Consider the following 20,891-nt stretch of genomic DNA (forward strand, 5'->3'; position numbering starts at 1 on the left):
TTGGTCCGAGACAAGAGAGGGTGATCGGATTTGTATCATCAGTGGCCTAAACATCTCTCTCCTAAGGCTTCTTCTAGATCTAGACAACTAGGTTGTTGATTATTATCTCATCCTTTATATTTTTAACCAAGGCCAAGATCCTAGTTTCAATTGTCTTAGAGGTGACCTCTTCTATCCAACCCTACACCCATATCTTTGTGGACTCCTCAACCAAGCTCTAGGCTTGGGAAGCACGAACCAATGACACCTTATATTCTTTAACCTCTTCCTTAATGTCCAAGGCCACTTGTTATTGTTATGTTTTTTTTTTTTTTTAAGGTAATTTTGGTGATGAAAAACTTGGTGATTTTAGATTTTGAAAATGATATAATTGATCTATGTTTAAAATTTCCAAATGAAAAATTCTTAGGACAAATGTGTTATTTTCTTCTAAAAGTAATTTTGATGACGAAAAACTTGAAGATTTTAGATTTTGAAAATGATATAATTGATCTATATTTAAAATTTCCAAATGAAAAGTTCTTAGGACAAAAGTGTTATTTTCTTCTAAAAATTTATCAAGCCTTACAAAATTTATTATTAAGGCACATTCTATGAAAAATGTCTTTGTCTCTTGAGAAATATGTTGTTAAGAGTGTGTGTTCAAATTTTGTTTACTTTTCAAATCTTACCTCTTTTAAAAAGATCTAAGTCAAAAGTGTCGACTTTTTTTCCTTCAAAATGTTAACTTTTTCATGTCTTTGTTTTGTAAGGATTTATGAAGTTAAATTCCGTCGACTTTCTAAAGAAATTAGTCGACTTCTATAACACCTCGTCTTCTCAAGGCGTGCCACTATGCTAGGGCTCAACATATAAATACATATTCTCTTTAAAAATTACATTTCTTAAACCTCAAATATTGTATTATAGAGAAAAATTCCCAACATATCATTCACAAATGCAGAAGCTAAAATCGAAACTTGATATGGTACGTAACATAAATCACTTTATTCATAACATAGGAAAATCGTACCAAAGTATGACATCATATCTTCAAACAAAATACATGGAGACTCATTCCTCAGAAACAACAACGAAGTACCTCAACATAATTAAATGATACCTCAATGGAACATAAGTTTCTCAACATGACTAAAAATACCTATCCAAATCTTCATTAAGAAGTAATATACCAGAACAACCTATCAAACTCATCAAACATGTCATCCCGTGCTGTCACATCTTAATCACTTCCTTGCCTTAGCTGCAAGTCCTAACTAGAACGTTTGAATATTCTATGGATATAGTCCAATTAGAAGATGAACCTTCTAGTGAGTGGATAAAAGCAATTTTCATGAAACGCATGAATAATCATGTGCATGGCATAAATCAGACTCAATATGTCAACCTTGGGACATCACCTTAGCATACTTAGTCCCTAGAAATTAATTTGGCGCTTATGGGAACCACCATTCCCACTTTTTTCGTAGGAACGAACATCGCCTCATCCACAAGGAGACCGCAAATCCCGACCCACCAGTCATAATAATGACATGATCCAAATATGACAATAACATATAAATCATGTGTTGTGCATATCAAAATATCATGTCCAGTTAATGCATCATATAATGATCAATATGCATAAAATAATATGAATTTGGAAACAATTAAGCCTCTCACAAGCTAAAGCATTTGAAATGGAAGTATCGTGAATATAAACAGGTCAATCACTAGACAATGTAGTACCACTCACATGCAACAAAACCAATTTTCTTGGGATATAACCATTCATCTTAACTTAGCCTCTTAGCTTCCTTGGTATACGTGTCATGATCTCAAAATGTGTGCCCGAATAATTTTTTTGGCTTCGGAATGCTCCTTTTAGCCCCAAATTAATTTCTAAAATTTTGCCAAAATTTTTAGAACATTTTTCCTATTTTTCCATATTTTTTCTTCTTTTTCCTTTTTCTTTTCTTTTTCTTTTTCTTCTTTTCTTTTCTTTCTTCTTCCTCTCCTACTCTTCCCATGCGCGAACCAGCTTCTCGGCCAGCCCTCTGCGTGCACCAGCCACCGGTTGCTACCATCATCGTCGGCCACCATCGGCCTCGCCGACCTTCCCCAACCTTGCTAGTCTTGCCCCACTTTCTAGTAACCATCATTGCGGCTGCTTCGGCTGCCATGGATGCTGCCCAGTCATAGCAAGCTCGCGGCTTGCTGTTGTGACATGCTTCGGCCATTATCTCAATTGCCATCTATCTCTCTCGATCTCCTTCAACCTCATTTCCTTCTCTCGACCAAGCTCCCTACATTTGCATAGTAACTCGTGGCCTGCTTGCTTCTATTTTTGATCGACCAAGCTCCTTACTTCTTGCTCTCTTTCTCCTTCCATTCTCCTCCCAATTGCTCCCCTATTTATAACCGATGCACCTACTCTTGCAACCTTGGCCATCACGCACTTGAATTTCCAGGAAACTTCATCTGGCTTGCTCACCACTCCATTCACGCACACATGTGCATATATACATATATATATAATATATATACTACACCAATATATGAAAAAATACTCATTTGAACCCTATTTTTTCCTCTCAATTTCGCTTGGGCAATTATCTAATTGTAATTATACCCTTAAACATCAAATTAATTTGTATTGTGATACCGAAATGAAAAATTAATAACTTCAAGATTACTCGATAATGACGATTTCATCGCAAGGCCTTCACGGGACTTTTGTTTTATCCGAAAACACTTTAGGGTTGATCCTTACGAAAAACTGGAGCTTTTTTAGGGTTCTGTTGGCTTCCCGAAGGTTCTTTACAATCATTCGATTTTTCAGCTTAAATCATAGCAGTATTTTAGCTGTATCGAAAATCGTTTCTGATCTAATTTCTTTCGATGTCATAAATCATGCCTCGAAATACTTGTCAATACCATATTAATTTCCTTAGATATATTGGCTCCAGGGTACTTCCTGTAGTCGATTCGATTATTTGTAACGGTAAGAAATTACATTTTAACCTCAATTTATTTGTAAATTCCATTTTTGCCCCAAGATAATTTACTCTTGGATCCTTTAGAAATTCTCGGATATTACAACTTCTTTTGTTCTTTGAGAAAAATCAGTCAACAAGCAAATTTCATGCTCTTGGCCCAAGTGTTTTTAGTTCAAATATAGTTGACAATGGCTGTATAGTGTTGACTTTCTTCCCAAAAATATCGACTTTATATGTTAAAATGTTGAATTCTTTTTATATCAAGTCAACTTCTTTTTTTTTAAACAATTAAATGTTATTTTAAGTTTTATTTGAATTTTCAAATGCTTCAAAAGAAACAGTTGACTTATTTTTACATCTATCAATAGTTTCTATTTTGACATTCTTAAAACAACTAGTTTTTAGGCATTTAATGCAAGGCAATAGTCATTAAATTGAATTTTAAGTGCTTTGCCAACTAGAAAGTTATAAATAGAGCATGAAAGAGCTTGTGGGAGAGCTAATGAAAAAGTGCAAATGCTCAAACTGATCTTTCATCTTACATCTCTGTAAGCTTTCAAATTTTTGTATTCAAAGGAAAAGTGTATTTCTTGTTAACATTTGTTGTAGCCTTTGATTCAAATATTTGTGTTTCATTGTAACTAAGAGAGTTATCTTTTAGATCATTATTTGATTATGAGATAACTGTAGTATTGCCTAACTTGTGAGTTAGAGGACCTACCAAGTGTTGGTAAGAGGATTTGTATATACTTAGTTAGTTCCTATAAGGCATACTTGGGTTCAAGTAAGAGGCATTAGTGGATTTGGAGATCCTTAATGAGTAGTTAAGATAGTGGATTAGGCTAGTTGAGCCAAACTACCATAAATATGAGAAGCTAAGATAATCGATTAGGCTAATTAAGCTGAACCACTATAAATCTCTTAAGTTATTTATTTTATTCCTGCTTCATTTTCTTTCACACTTTGCAAATTACACTCACTATTGTGTAGCATTTCTTCCTCATTTCAAGCAAAGATTTTTATATTTCAAGTAAATTTTTAAAACACTCAATTCATCCCCCCACTTGGGTGTGTGGTGAAATATTTGTGCAAATTTAACACTTGCCTTTGGGGTACCTTCTCTTGCTAGACAACCTCTTCATGACCTTAGGCTACAACAAACATTCAAGGGTTAACTTTGGAAACTCACTTTCTTTTTAACCTTTTCAAAGAGCTCCTTGAAAGGCCAACCTTGACACTTTTCTCACAATGAGACCAACCGTCAACACTAGCATTGACCACCATTCTCCTACCATCTTTTTCTTGGAGCTTGGGTAGAGATAGACCTTTTGAATTGAGGAAGTCAAGAACCTTCCCTGAGATATCAATGATTAAGACCACATGTACAAAGTCTTCAATTGAGAAAGAAAACCAAACAATGAAAAAATAAGGGAACAAGAAATGTAGAAAGAAAAAATTCAACTGAGAAAGAAAAGATGAAACTTATGATGCTTACCCAGTAGTACGTAATTCATAAGGAAAGATCTAGAAAAGATGTCCTTGAAATCATTGAAAGAACTTCTAGCAATCAAAAGATGCATCACCTCCTCTTTAACCTCCTTGTTAAAGGAAGCCTTGTGTCTTTGCGAGACGGTCCATGCATTACGAACAACCACACCTCATCTGAAAGGTTGTCAACTAGAGGGTGAATAAAGATGGAGTCTTTCTAGTTATCTTAATACTTGGAGCCTTCATTGGGATCAAGTCCTCAACCTCGCACTACAAAAAAATGGTATTTAGTGATGAAAAAATCAGTTGCTAAATTAAAATTCGTCACTAATTAGAGACGAAAAAATTCATCACTAAAGCAAAAATTCCCATTGCTAAATTGATCAAAGAATCAATCACATTTTGGTTTTAGAGGGAAAAAAAGCCTCAAGGATAGAAAAATTCATTATGTTGCTAAAAAGAGGTACAATAGAATGGGATGACTTGCATGCAATGACTCAGCCACGTCACACGCGAGCGTGTCGCCCAACCACACATGCATAGCATCCCTATTTTTTCAAAAATTCATGCTTTCCTTGTGACTCGAACCTAAAACCTTATCTGATTGAAGACCCTAACATGGCTTGCTTGGCCACAAGGCTATAAGCCTAGTTAATTACATATTCGCCCCAAATTATATTTAAGCTAACTTTTCCTACTCTTTATAATAAAATCCAATTTTCTATTTAACTTTTGGTTCTACCAACAACTAATCAAATTATTATTAAATTATCATATGTAAAAAATATCAATTATTTTATTATTTCATTATAAAATAAAAAACTCGTAATATAGAGTTTAAAGACGTTCTATCTCTGTACTTAGACGTTTCCACATAAGCTAGAATATAAATATTGTTTATATTTATATTTTAAAATATAAATACCAGTTATTTTATATTCTAAAAAATCAATTATTATATTCTAAAATGTCAATTATTTTAACAAAGCATCATACCAATTATTATTGAGCGCATGCTTTTACTTTTGATTATTTTTATTTTGTACAAAATATTAATTTAATTTGATTTTATGTTCTAAGGGCAAATTTTGTCTTTACTCAAAGAAAAAAATACAGAAATCTTAGAGATGAAAAATTTTAGTCTCTGAGTAGAAAAAATTAAAGACGAAAATAATTTATTTTCGATTCAGTCTCTAAATCAAAGACAATTATTTTTCGTCTCTAAATCCATCTCTAAAATCATTTCTATTAGAGATAGAAAAATATTCGCTCCTTAAAATTCAATTTTTTTTGTTTTGTTTTGTGGTGTTGTGTTTCGGGAGCCACAAGTGGTGGCACTTTTTCGAGAAAAGGTAAATCAAACACCCTAAATCTCTCACCAGGCTGAACCAATATCAGAAAAGACAAGTTGAACCAATACCAGAAAAGACAAGGCATAACTTCAACTTTAGCAACTAGCAGACCATTAAGAAGGTTGTGGGATACCCCCAAGTGACCAACTCTAAGTTTTCAACATTCGATGCACCAAATGAAGCCATTATGATGAATTGGAAGGGTGTAAACCAGAGTACTGAGGGTATAAAAGCAGCAGAAGGATGCAGAGACCAAGCTATATTGTGGATGAAGTTGAAATAGGAAAAGAAGATTTAATATCTCAGGAGAGATTTATATGGGAACAAGAGGGTGACAATGTGAATTCCTAGCTAGGGGAGAGCAGGCTAATGATGGACACGATTCTCTTTGAGAGTGAAAGACTGTGTGTAGCTATCATGACCTTACCGGGAGAACGCATGCTTGTCACACCTATTTGGTGGAAAGTTGGATGCAGCGACTGGGTTGTTAATGACATGACATGACTTATCACTATTTTCTTGTGACTTTTAGGATTCTAAACCAAAAATTTCAAACAACATTTAAAAGGCCAACCTCGGCTTCAACGTTTAAAAGGACAGCCTCAACCTTATTGTTCAAAAAACTAACCTCAGTCTTGGCATTCATGGGTCAACCTTGGCCTCAACATTGAAGGGCCTCATTTCATGGAAACCACCTCTAGTTTCTAACGATGATATTACTCCTACTTCCTTAATTCAATACTTCCTTACTTCAATGACATTGAATTAAGGAAGTGCAGAATTTCTAATGATACTTAGAGTCAACTCATTAGTTAGACCTCTTGTTACCCTAACCCACAAGCTAGGCCTCTCTTAGCCTCGTCCCTAGCACGGACCTTGCTTGGCTTTGGTACTCCACAAAAGGTCTTTTATGACACGGTCAAAAAGGCTTTAGCATATTTACAAGTAAGCCAATCTTACTTGGGATTAGATTCCTGTAATCTAGTACTCAACTCAAATCAATCTAGTACTCAACTCAAATCTTGATAGATTTGAGATAAACCTTATCTTGTAAACCTTAAGGAGATGGTTTGCAAGGGTAATCACAATCCCTTTGACTTCTCTTGGGATAACGACTTGTAGTTGTTGTGGGACAAGAAGACCTAATCCTAAGCTAGTGATTATCTTTGTATGGTTTTAGAAAAGAAAAATCTTTCCATGAGGTTAACCATTCTTAATACCAGTTCTAAGCTACCTCTAGTTCTTTAGCTTCCTATCTATTGCTCCATGCTTTATTTAAGTATTGAAGTGATTTTTTCGACCAATCTCAGTTCAATCTCACCATTTTTGTTTCACAATTTGCCAACACCTATGAAGTTTAATCGAGGTTCTTTATCATCTGGGACATTTTCTTCATGTAAATATATTAGTGGTCAAATTTTTACAACATCAGTAATGTATAATATAAAAAGTAAAATATATATACAAGGCATGTTATGTAATTATTATGTAATTTTTTTTTTGTACATAATACATAATTTTTATTATATGATATGTTTTGTATTATACCTTTATATTGTATAAGATATTAGAAAAATGAATTTTCACAAGGGCAATGCTATGCAATCTAGATTTGAGAAGAGAATGGATTAAATGGGCAAAATTTTTATTTTATCCTTACCTAAACCTTAAACACTAACACGTAAAGGTAACTTTTATAATAGAATGTTACCTAAATAAGTTTTATTATAAACTTTGATGGGTTATCTTTCTTAAACTTTGTAATTATTGTTAACGTTTTGTGTCGGCTTTGAATTTGTTTAAAAAGCAATTTAAATTGTAATTACAACTTAATTTTAATTAAAAATATAAGGTTAAATATAAATGAATTGGGTCTCACTTACTCAATTATTGTCATCTCCTTTAATTATATATTATCCTAATCTAGTTAGTTAGAGTAAGTGACATGTCTTTTTATGTTAATTAATTTTTAATAATAAATAAGATAATTAATATGATCGTGTTTATGATAATTACTCGTATTGCCCAGTTAATGTTTGGACAAGAAATTATTTCTGAAATTAAAGCTTACGATGACACAAAAATAACCATAGATAATGAGCCTACAATTTTATAATTATGAATTAAATTAGAATTAGTCGACCATAAACATAAAAGAGTATTTAGTAGATTGGGATATACACAACTCTGGTCTCTGGGCAGTTGGCAGGCTGGGCCTGGGCCTCGCCATTGTTGAGTTCCAGTAGTTTTTTTATTTGTTAAATTCGTAAGACGTGGCCCAGACCAATTTGAAAAAGCCGTTATCTTGTGTTGTTAGTTTGGGTCCGGCCCATGTAGGAAGCCCAAACTCGTAGGCCTGGGCTCAACATTGGCCCAACTGGCCGAAGGAACAGACGGGCTACACTAAAGCAGCGGAAGCCATGATGCCCCTAAATTAGCCACGATTTTGGCCCTTTGAAGGGTATTATGGTTAGTTCTGCAAAGTATAAGAATTGATGTTTAGGCGAATGTTCAAATAGTAGTGTACAGTCAATTTATCCTAATTCATATAAAACTAAAAATTCCATAAGTTATGTTTTTTTAGTGATTTTTACTTCACATTTAAATTGAAATTCAAATAATTTATTCCGTACTTTTATTTTTGTGTCTTCAGGAGGTTCTTGTTCTCAAAAGTCAATGGTAATGAAATAGTTTTGAACTAGTTTACACGAAACGAATACTAAAAATAGATACGATATAAAATGTAAATAGAAAAATGATAGTTTTAAAAATAATAGAAAACAAAAATGCAAGGGTAATGCGTAAATAAAAAAATATAAGAATTTTTTATATAAATATAATTTTTAATAAAAAATTATTAAAAATTGTTATTCAATTTAAAAATAAATAAAAATTTCATAATGAATTCAAACAAATTTCGAGAAAAATCAAAATTTTATGTTAAAGACGAAAAAAATTCTCTCTCTAACCTCTTCGTGGACGGAAATGTATTTTCAAATCAAAAATGCGTTTTTGATATTTTTTAATATTATAAAACAGCCCTAAAGAGTTTTTAAATTTACAAAAATAGCCCTGAAAACATTTTTTTAGAGTTTTGAAAATGGAAATATTTCAGAAACGTAAAAATGACACTCTAGAGAAACTTTTGTATATCTTAGGTTTTAAATGCTCTATCTCCCATGAGTGAGGGAAATAGACGAAATGAAAATTGAAAAAAAAAATTAATAATAATTTCTCACAACATTAATCTTAGTAGTTTTCCAAACGTTTAATTTTGTTTTTTTATTATATAATACTATATAATTTCACTAACAGGTATGATATTTATTTATTTATTGTTTAATATCTTTTAATTCCATCAATTTTTTCTATTACTTTTCATTTCTAATCGGGTTAATTACACTAATAATCACTTAATTTTGTATTTTGTTATTATTTAATTACTGAATTTTAAAATATTATCCATTAGTCACTGATATTTCAAATATGTTACTATTTAGTCACTGAACTTTAAAATGTTACTTGATATTCACTAATATTTCAAAACTGTTTCTTATCCATTACTAGTGAACTTAAAGTTCAGTGACTAACAAATGACATGTAAGAAATAATTTTAAAATATTAATAACTAACAGCTAACATTTTAAAGTCCACTAACTAAACAGTGACAATTTTAAAATATTAGTGACTAACAAGTAACATTTCAAAGTTCAGTGATTAAATAGTAATAGAATACAAAGTTAAGTGATTATTGGTCTAATTAATCCTCTTTACTCTCCCTAAACTTTAAAAAAATATGTAACATTTTGTATCACTTATTTTGGGTATGAAATCTCTCTATTCCCAAACAAAGCCTTAATATTAAAAATGTATCTCTTGAGCCTTAATCGACTTAATGAGATTTTTTCTTATTATATTTTTCAATTATAAAAATATTACTATCACATTATTTTTATTTAAATTGTTCATAAAAATTGTGAAGTAAAACAATGAGTTTTTTTTTAAAAGAAAAGAATTATAAAGAATCATATCATTTTTTTTTTTTTTTTATAAATTTTAGTAAAATAGAATGAACTCCCTAAACTCAAGAACAGAAAAGGTTGGTTGAATGTCACATTAATTGATGTATAAATAGCGATTACTATTGAAATATTGAGTCTCTAACAAAATGGTACAAGAGCGAGGTCTAATCCGTCACCCTCTATAAATGGCATCCAATTGAAGACATTAATGTGATATAAGTTTGGGAGAATTAGGCGATCGAGTTACTTTATTTTCAGGCTAAATGAGAGTGAGTGTGATATAAAACTAAACATTAGAAAGAATATCACATTCTAAATCAGTTAACTCAGAGTCTGAGAATCCTACTATTTTGCCAAAATTGAAGGTTGAGTTTGTCTTTGCTGTGCAAAATTATCACGGGGAGAAGTTTAACCACTGAATAAAGGAAGAGTAAAAGTTTGGTTTATTTGAACTAACTAAACCAAGCCGATTTGATTTCGATTTGATTTTTCAATTTTCGATTTGATTTTTTGATTGAAAAAACCAAACTAACTGAACCAAACCGATTAAATTTGTTGGTTCGGTTCAGTTTTTTTTTTTCTTGCATTGGTTTGATTCGATTAATTTTTTTCAAAAGTTCAGTTTTCAGTTTTCGATTTGATTTTTTGATTGAAAAAATCAATCTAACTGAACCGATTGAATTTTAAAACGATATTATATAGATGTTTATAAAAAAACTTCGTTTTCTTCGGTTTTGTGTATTTTTTATTGATTATTTTATTTATTTAATTTTTTTTTTACTTTTCTTCAATTTAATTAGTTCGATTCAGTTTATACAATTTGGTTCAATTTATTCGATTATCGGTTAGTTCGATTTTTCGGATTAATTAATCTGTTCAATTCGATTTTGTTACTCAATTCAGTTTAATCGATTAGTGAATTTCAATTGAACACCGATTGCACACCCCTGCACTGAACCCTAATTTTAGCTTCACATTTTGAGAAAAAATTCATTATTCTACCTTAAATCAAATTTTCAAGTTAACTTTGCTCAATAGTCTTTAATCTTAACACCAAATTATAGCTAATAATTGCAACAACAATTAAAAGCTCATTGTGAACACATGGTGAGAGTGTAATATCTCAAAAATTTTCACAACTTTTTGATTTTTGGAAATATATACAAAAAAATTACTGAAATAATGACACCCTTTGTTATCAACACAGGGTGTTGTAAAACACAAGGTGTTTTATAGGGCACACCCCTTCGTTTTACGCTTACAGTTGTTTGGTACCTATGAATGGCCTTAATGGATTGATATGGTATTAGTTGATTAGTGAAGGAGTATCTTACGAATCAAAGGCACTTAAAAGAAAGTTTTGACCAACATGATACAAGTAATACTTAAGTAGAGTTGGTTGAAATTAGTTGTCGATAAATCTTGGGATTATCGTCTTTGCACGATTCCCTGTTGCTCGTATTCTCAATTTCGATAGAAAAGATAAATAACATGTAGAAGTTTTACCTCACTACACAGAATAAGGAGTTGAATTGACCTATTAATATGAATCTCAATTTATTATATGTCTCAATAACTTGACCTGTGTCTTAGAGGTAGCTGTTGAAAAATCTTGTAATGGGAGAAGCAAGCCTATGAAGTATTGTGTGAGTTGAGATGTTCAAGAATGAACAAAGACTAGGGAAATATGGACTATAGGCAATATTGTTATGAGATTTTATTGTAGAATCAAATGAAGGTCAAATCGTAAACTTAGATAGTAAAATTATAAGATTTTAGAAATAATTAAAAATACGTTTTTAATATATGTAAATATATGTTTATAATGATATGATTTTATAAAAAAAATAAATTAATATTATTTAATAAAATAATTATTACAACTTATTCTTTATGAACGAAATACATTATGTAAACATGTACCTATTTAGTATTTTTAAAATTGATAGATAAAATTATTTTAAAATAAATAATTCAGTTATATTTTACTCTATTTTACTATAAAGATAGTCAAATTCAGTTATATTTTACTTTGAAGGTAAAGGGGTAATTTTAGAAAAAAATAAAAATAAAAGTAGATTATCAAAGATCAAGTGTTGTGATTTAAAGCAACAATCGAGCTTCTAAAAAGGAATATAAAACGAGGCGGGACAGGAACAAAATGCAGAATGAAGGCAAACGAAATAGGAAATTGAGACAAGGGGCAAGAGAACAGTTGACATCGGAGACGAAAGGGTCTTCGATGGTCTTGCGTCGAAGGTGATCTTTGACAGTCTTGTAACGAGCAGAACATAATAGAAATAGAGGTGAGAGAACTTTAACGATTGAAGAGGATAACTTTGACGGTTGAGGAGGATTTCGCTGAACGAGGATTTTCGAGTTTACCTATATACTAAACTCGTTGTTGACTTGCGACTCAACTTTGATTCAATATAGTTTTGATTTTATATGTACAATGACTAGTTTAGAGCTTCTTGACAAGTTAACTTATAAAGTTGTATGAGTCTATTTGCGAGTTTAACAATAATGATTATAAGAATGATAGTGACATAACAATTGTACCTCATTAGAAAAAAAAAAGATTTAATAAATGATACCCTGAAAAAATAAATGAGGATAAGACATGTGGGGCTTGGAGGGAGGGATAGGTGGAAAGTTACACTTGGTGCAATCAAATAAATCTAAATTAAGTTTAGAGATGTATGTAGGTATTTTATATCGAAATGTTTTGGAAGGGAAATAAAATGCGCCTTATATGATAGAGCAATACCAATTTATTTGATTGCACTTGGATGATAGATGTAGTTCATTTCATCTAAATAGACTACAAACTTGAAGACAAATTGGTTGAGTAATAATTGAGTCGAGTTGAACTTAGGCCAAATAATGTTTATTTAAAGATTGAAAAATAAATGTATTTTTGGTTTGGAGTTATGTGTTGTTTCCAATAAGTCGTGTGATTTTTTTAATCAATAAAAGTCATTTGGTGGTTTATGATTTATATAGTTTGACAATGTGAGCTTAAAATGATGGTTATCTAGACGATTAAATAAAAATTTGATAAATTCCTTTAAAATGAGATTTTTTCGTGGATAACAGGTATAAATAAGTCATCCTTATAAGGGATTTGAGAAAAATGATCTAAAAACAGGACATATGAACGTGCCACTTACAAAAAACTATTGTGGAACCACTTAAGGCGAAGGAAAACTATCGTGGAATCACTTAGGGTGAAGGACTTGATAAAAATTAAGGTTGCGTTCTCTTTACTGTTTTCAAGTCATTTTTAGTTTTCAATTTTCTAAAATAATGAAAACGCGTTCTCTTTACTATTTTTAAAAATGTATTTTTGAAAACAAAAAAAAAATTTGTAAAGAAAATTCAAAACAACAAAAAGTTGTTTTGAGTGTTTTCATCCAAAACAAACTCAAAATTCAAAATATATTTATTTATTTATTTATTCATATTTTATTATTGTAATGGAAAAAAATATTATAAAATACATTAATTTTAAAATATATATATTTTTTAATAATATATTAACATTAAATATTTATAATTTACTTAATAATCAAATTTATTGAATAAAATATCATTAAAAAAATATTTTCAAAATTTCAAAAAGAACGCATTTTCTAATTTTCTGTTTTGAAAAATAGTTTTTCAAAATGACAAATAGAACGCGTTTTTAATTTTCTAAAAATATACTGCTAAAACAGAAAACTGAAAATGAATTCATAACTCAAAACTAAAAATTGAAAAGTAAAGAGAACGCACCCTAAGGAGTTGAAATGAACTCCTTCTTTTTGTGGGACAAAAATGAAATGTGAAAGGGACTAAGAAATTGATGATTTTTCATGTACTCCTATCTAAGTGAGTACAACTAGATAGGGGTTAATTATTCAATGATAATTTTGCATGCCTTGAATAGTTGAATGGAGAGTAAATCTGAAATTTATATGTGGTGGCACTAAGTTCAAGATATGTACAAGTTATGTGAAATGGGTATATATAGCATGAGAAACTAGTTTGAACAACCTTATACATCATAAGAAGTTAATGTGAAAAATGAGTTGTAACTAGATACATATCACCCAAGGTGGGTAACATGTGGGGTTCAGTTCAAATTGGGTTGATATTATTCAAGATGGTCAAAGTGGCTAGGGACCAAGTAAAAATTGGATGAGTATTACCCATGGTGGCTAACGTTGGGTGAGTCCAAGGTGATAAGACATGGGTATGTACAAGTTGAGTTCAAACTAGATTGATGTTACCCCAAGAATCATTGAAGTTTATAAGATAACAAGAACAAATTGTGTGAATATCCCTTAAGGCAGCCTAGTGATCGAGTAGAAACCAAGTTGATATTACACAAGACAATAAGTACGAAGTCGAGATTGAGTTCTTAATTGAGTAAAATATTACCTAAAGTAGCCAGCAAGGGCTAAGTCTAGATCAGAATGATCTTACTAAATATAGTAAATGGGGATTAAAAGATCGAGCTTGGAATTGAACAAGCACTACTTGATGTGGCATTACCTAAAATTACAAGAATACCCCTACGCGCTAGTAGTCTTGCTCACCACGTGGATTGCCCGAGAGACCGACACGTGGCAAGTCAACAATCTGGTGTGGAGTCCGAAAAATCTGGACTGAACCGCGAGAATCGTTCCAACTTGACTGGAGTCCTCGGGAGTCGTGTCCGCCCATCTTGGGTACCCCATAACGGGCCGGCCCGCCTATAAAAAATAGAGGTCCTCATCAGGTATGGACAAGCTCTCCAGCTTTTACATTTTCTACTACATACATTTACTCTACTGATTCAAGCGTCGAAGTCTACTCTGGGGGACCCTAGCCCCGTCACTCCGTTGTCTTATAGGTTACATTATCGAGGTCCGACATTGCCAAGTCTGAGGTTCTATTCCGAAGGTCCATTTGCAGAGATGACACATGGTGGTCGGTCCCAAAAATCATGATCACTACAAAATGAAGCCAATATAATGACTGAATTGAAATCGAGTAAGTGTAGTCCAAGGCTGTCCAAAGAGGTAATGTGATCAGATGTGAGTTAAAAAAATGCAAGTTGAGGACTCAAAGGGGTTAATCTTGAGTTTTTCATTATAGGTCTAAGAAAATTTTGAGGATAAAAATTTCTTTAATGGGTATTTCATGTAATATTTGAAAATTTTAAAGATTTTGCATATTGAAGAATTAAGGTTGAACTAATTGGAATTAGACCCAAAAAGTCGCTTAGTGATAATTTAAAAATTTATTGTCTTTGGGAGGAATTTGGGAAAAATAAAATGTAAATTCATGAAATGGGCTTAAGTGTAATTTTTAGAAAATGGTAAATAGGCTAAACATCACTAAGTTTGGATGCTAAATTTGGGTACAAAATTTGAGCAAACTAGATCAAATTAGGACGAGCCCAATATTGGATTTCGTAGACGACATAGAGTTAAACTTGTATGACCCATTGTTTTTGAAAATTAAAAAATAAATTAAAAGTTATTCGTACTTAAAGTTGGTAGAAATACATGATGGATTGGTCGGATAGTCTACTTTCAACCTACATAAAATTCAATCACCGTTGGATTGAGATGAACCAAAAAATATGTATCAAAATAGATATAACCAAAAACATGGTAATGGGGTCGAATCCTAATATCGATGGTCAAATCAGAAAAAATTAAGCTTGGATGATTGTAGAAAATAAATGTTTTGACACAACTAATGGTTCGGGAAGGCGACTTTGCACTCAATTTTTGTGGAAACAAATTTAAAATGGGCCAAACCGTTGGGTGGGCTTTAACAGATGACATGTAGAAGGCAAAATTAGATTCAACATGCATTTTCAACTCTTTACAGGAAAGACACTGAGGCAGAAGAATTGGAAAAAAAAGAAAAAAATCTAAAATGGAATAAAAAAGTTGGATGCGAATTCAAATCGATTCCAGAAATCTTTTGAGATTGGTTGAGTTTACCAAATTTGGGATCAAGATTGAAAATCAATCAGGGACAAGAAATTGGAAGGTGTTCCTTTTGTGGGGGGCAATCGGAGGTGAGGTCACAATGGCAAGGCGCGGGCTCCAGTGACGGGTCCATTCGAGGGGCGGCTAGTACTTGAAAGCACTCCGATACTCGAGTGAGTAAGAGTGAGAAAATGACAGTATATTAGTAAGTCAGTGGGCAAAACATATATTGACTCTGAAAAGGGCTGGTTGATATAGAAAAATGAGACGTCTTCCTAGATGCATGCGCCGTGCATCTGCAGGTGATAAGACTGGCTATTCAATGCTGGTGGAGATTCTCAAATGGTAGCATAGTGGCGACGAGAGCCTCATTAATGTGGATGAGATCCGTCATTAATGAGGATGGGATCTGAAGCGACCGGGCGAATACCTAATGGGGGTTGCAATATTGTTGCGGCAGGCTGGCACAAGGCCAAGAGATGGGTTAAGATTGGGCCGAGAAAGAGGGCCAAGATTAGGCACAGAGACAAGCTGAGAGAAAGAAGGCCAAGATTGGGTTGAGATTGGGCCTAGAGACAGGCAGAGAGAGAGAGAGAGAGAGAGCCAAGATTGGGCTGAGAGACGAGCCCAAAGAAAGGGCCAAGATTGGGTTAGATGGTCTAGAAGGATTGATTTGTAGAAAACAATGCAATTTCTAGCAAGAAATTGATGAAAATGAGTTTCAGGTAAGGAAGACAAAATTGGAAGATTTTGACTATAAAAAGCTCATTTTTTTAGCATCCTAAAGGGACAGACACGTGAGAAGGTGAAAAAATGAGAGATTCCGGTGAGCTTGGTAGTCAGAGAAGCAAATTTCAGTGGTAAGGGGCGGAACTAGTTGTCGACAGACTGACGCAATGAGGGCTGGGATGACTTGTGACCAGGGGCGGAGTTAGAAAATATTTTTAGTGAGGGTGAAATTTATTAAAATAATAATAATAATATAAATATATTAAAAATTAATATAATTTATTTAATTTTTTCCTATTAAAATCTAACAAAGATTTTAATTTTAAAAATCTCTCCATAACTACTTCAAATTTAATATAACAAATGATAATTAAATTTAATATAACAAGTGATAATTACTATAGCCATGGACCTATCCAACCTCCAATCTAGGGTTCCGCCCCACCCTCGTTCACTCCACCATCATCTCCTGCCCAAACCCTTGTCCTTCACCTACCACCGCGACAAACGCCTCATCGTCGATGCCTTCCTCCTCGCCATTCCCTTCCTCTTCTACCTCCTATCCATCGCCTTCGGACTCTTCTGCTCCCCCAGATTCGTTCGACACTAACCCAAACCCAACCTATTCGGAATCGTCATCGATGATGCGAAGAGGCAGTCAGGCAGGCGACAGCGAGCGACGAAAGGCCGAAACCCAGAAGAGGGGCGAGCCGACAAGCAACAAAGCGAGGATGCTAGAGAGCTCAGAGAGGCAGCAGCAAGCGAGAGCTTGAGCGAGATTGCGAAAGACCAAGGTCTGAATGAGAGCTGGTGAGGGTGAGCGAAGAGACAATCGAGGCGGTGAGAACGAGGCCGAGGAGGCGCCGGTGAGCAATGGAGCCACCGAGCCAAACAGAGGCAGGAGCAAAGGGCAGGGCGCAGAGGGGTGGGCGACGGCTGAGGACTAGTGCTTGAGCGAAAGAGAAAATGAAGGTAGGGCATAGGAGGGTTTGCAAACTTTGGGCAGCCTCAATGCGGGCTAAATTAATGGCGGGCCAAGGCCCAGTAAGGGCCATGGCCTGTACTGGGCTATTCTGGCTCCGCCCTTGCTTGTGACAGTTCCAACGACTTCTAGAGGTGTAGTAGCGGTTGAAGACGAAGTCAAGGGGTCCGTGATAGCCTTTGGCAATGGAAGGCAGCTGGGAAGCGGCTGGAGCTCGCCAACGGAGAAAAGGAAAAGAGCGGTACTAATGTGAAAGTTGGAACTTTGCCAGGTGACACTTCTACTCTAAACTTCTGGTTTATTGCACTTGGACATCATAGTTTCTGTCATTTATGCATTCAACCTCTGATTTTGCTCAAATTTTATGAGTACCCTTATTTTTATTGCAATTATGCCCATTATTATTGCATAAATCACACGGATGACATAAAATTTATGCATATTATTGTATGATGTAAAAAGTATGGTTTATTGCATGAAAATTTGTATTGATACGCATTCTTATAGGACCATATCATTGCCTTTATGACATGATGGATAATAAAGAGAAGAAATGTTTATTTAGAGAGTGATTGACATGAATTGTTTATCAAAAGAGTGATTGACATTTCTCCTTGAGTAAAAAAACTTAGTTTTATTTGATAATCAATAAATGACGATCATTACCTCATACGTCATAATATAAGTGGAAGAAGTTTTGCAAATCCTAACTGTTCATGTGTATGAAATAAAAATGTTTTAAAGGTGTTACTAAGTAATTTCTCACCTAATTGGCATATTTCCACGTGTCAATAGGTAATTTGAAAGCATCGAAGGGGGAAAAAAAAAATGATGAGATAGGAGATTTTTGTTTTATTTTTATCAAGTCGTTATACGTCTTGTATATTTTTTTAAAATATTTTAAAATTATGTGAACCCAACATGGGCATGTAATAAATTTCATTTTGATGAAATTGTTTAACGTTGACATGTTATTTAGATTCGATCTAGACTACGTTCCGTGCAAAACTCTAATTGGTCATCTTAATTATGATTAAAAGGCGAAAAGAGAAATTCATGAAAATTATTGGCATAAAGGTAATTAAAGAAAACAAAGATGAAATAGAAATAAAAAAGTTTCTAAATTTTTTAGAAAGTAACACATAGTGTATTACAAAGCATTTATTCTTAGCATTAATCTTAAGTTATCTCTAGCTTTCTTTTTTTCTTTTACTTTTTTTTACTACATGTCTTACTTAAACATGAGAATAGTTTTTTTGACCTTCCTCGAGGCAATAACATATATTTTCTTTTGTAGTTTATCGGCTTTTATGATCTAAGGTCGACGATTTTCACTATTTGGTACATTTTTTCTTTGTAAATAAACATTAGTGGTGCAATCCATGCATCATCAATAGGCAAAGCGTTTGTGTGAACTACAGGTAGTTGCAGAATCGACTTGAAGGCTAAAAGAAAAAATCACATAAAAAGTTCCCATCACCTCGTACAAAGCTCAATTGAGACTCGTCAATGCTAGCAATGTGAACACATCCGCATAAAGAAATAATAAACTAGTTGAAGTAACACTTGCAAGTATCGCAAAACCAAACTCCAATTTGATATGGAAAAGAAAAATGCAAATCACAATCCCAAGAGAGATCTGACTCCAGTACAAAGATAATCGGTAAAGGCCATTTTTTGAGCGATAAACAAAAAAACTTTATAAAAATTCGTCTAGCCCAACCACACAATTGACATCAACCTCTTTTACTTTTAACATCATCATTAAGTCCATGTTGGCAAAGTTTAGTTACCTTCTATTTCACACTTTCTCTTAAGGAACATCTTCGTTTGTACTACAATGTCATATAGTCCAAGTATACCACTAATGCTATGCTCTAGGGAAATGATTGGTTTGATATGATTTTAAAGGCTAGTATCTCCAAATTTAAACAGCTTGTAAAGCAATTTAGAAATAGGTTTCAAGGTTGTTGCGCAAACAGAGAGCAACCCAAACACATACACACTTTGAATAACTGAAAATATCTTTTCTAACATTCAACAGAGTCAAAATCGAAAGCCAACATATACCGCAAACAAATACGAATAAAATGGAAAGCAAAACCAACACGAGAGATTTACCGTGATTCATCCAAAAGGGCTATGTCCACGTTGAGCTCCGGTAAAGGAGAGCTCATTGCACTATCGGAGTTAAAATAGAGTTTACAAACACACTGAATACAAGCCTCACAATCACTCTTATTACAGAGACTGGTTCTCTATCAAAAACGCCTCAAAATCATAACAAGAAATAGATCAGAGACTTACCCTATTCGAACTAGAGAGAAGACCAGAAAGAGCCAAAGAGAGTCTAAATCAAGAATGAGAAAGACCCCGCTCAAGCCCTAAGCAACTACACACACTCTTTCTCTCGAATCTATCAATTACACATCCCAATGCACAATAAATAAATAGGGGTTGCACGATGCAATTGAAGGGCTTGGATTGCACTAGATAAAAGGCAGCATCAACGGTCCAGATTACACAAAGACGAGACAAGAAGCACGATCGAGATGAAGGACACCTGGGCGGTTGCCAAGCTACCCTTTACTGCCACGTGGCAATGGTTGCAACTGACCCTCCTGCTCGGGTCCTTAAGTGAAAAACGGTGTCGTTGTGTGCTTCACAGCCAACAAAGGTAATCGAGCTCCAAAAATGAATACCTCATATCTATTATGTGCAAAGACCAAGCCTAATGAACCCTTGAGGCGATTCATCATCAGGTCCCAAGTTGAGGTTGCTAGCATCGACAAACTAAAGAACAGAATAACAACAGTCACCCTTACCGACATCCTAAAGAAAACCAAATTAGGCTTTTCCTTGAATAAGAAAGAGCTAAAAACACTAATAAAATTATACATCAGAGTCAGCGATACATGTATGCTAAAGAACAAATTGGTACAACTTGAGACACTTACCCAAAGAAAAGAATGTTGTTTTGAAACATCTCACCAGAAGGAAAGGCCTAGTTAATATAGCTAAAACCTTAAGGATTTCGAGACTAGGGCTTAACAACTTTCACTCCCCTCAACAAGCTGCCATCCCAGGTCTTCACTGAGATTAGTAGAGGCAGACACATTAAATGACTCAGACTAGTCTGTATGACAACACAAAAGTGGATTAGGCAAAGCATGTGAATTTCATAGACAAAAGGGTCATCATACTAATAAATGCAATGATTTGAAAAATGAAATATAATTCCTGATATTATAGGAAGTTTATAGTCAAGTTTTCATACACTTCAACAAAATCTTATCATGAAAGGCGATCGGAATACTAGGGAGGATCCTCCATAACCAATTGAGACCGTTGGGACCATCCATGCTATC

Source organism: Diospyros lotus, chromosome 15 (genome assembly GCF_014633365.1).
Source record: "Diospyros lotus cultivar Yz01 chromosome 15, ASM1463336v1, whole genome shotgun sequence".
Taxonomy (NCBI): domain Eukaryota; kingdom Viridiplantae; phylum Streptophyta; class Magnoliopsida; order Ericales; family Ebenaceae; genus Diospyros; species Diospyros lotus.